This window comes from Bison bison, unplaced genomic scaffold, assembly GCF_000754665.1.
Source record: "Bison bison bison isolate TAMUID 2011002044 unplaced genomic scaffold, Bison_UMD1.0 scf7180017864227, whole genome shotgun sequence".
Taxonomy (NCBI): Eukaryota; Metazoa; Chordata; class Mammalia; order Artiodactyla; family Bovidae; genus Bison; species Bison bison.
In genome coordinates, this window is record NW_011494799.1 from 49,411 (window position 1) to 50,056 (window position 646).

Genomic DNA, 646 nt, shown 5'->3' on the forward strand with positions numbered 1-646 from the left:
GTTCGATCCCTGGGTCGGGAAGATCTCCTGGAGAAGGAAATGGCAACCCACTCCAGTATTCTTGCCTGGAAAATCCCATGGATGGAAAAGCCTGGTAGGCTACAGTCCATTGGGTCTCAGAGTCTGGACACGACTGAGCAACTTCACTTTCTTTCACTTTCTGGTATGAACAAGGTCTTGATGGAAAGGGAGGAGTCCATGTACTTGAGGCAGAGAATACAACACAGGCAAGCAGAAGTGTGTGTGTACTAAGGACAGGTCAGGACTAGAGATTCAGTTTGGGCATCACAGCATCCAGGAAGTTTAGGAGTGACAATGCATTAGAGGGCTTCAGAGCTGAGATAATTCCATCTGACAAATGTAGAAACTGGTATCAAGACAAGCAATCTCCCCCAAATTACTCAGTTAGTCATTGAGACGGCGGGCTCTTAGTGACAAGTTCTGTGCACTTTTACACTTCACACTGGAGAGAAGACTGAAGTTGGGTGCTCTTGTTTTCTTTCCATTTTTCAGACAGAAGCCTCTTATCTGCTGGTACCTCTTATCCTATGAGAGAGTAAGGTGACCGAGACTCTTATCTGCTAATCGGAGGCTAGTGACAGTGCTCTGTCCCCTTACTGGAAAGGGTGGGGTGGGAGTTGGTGAC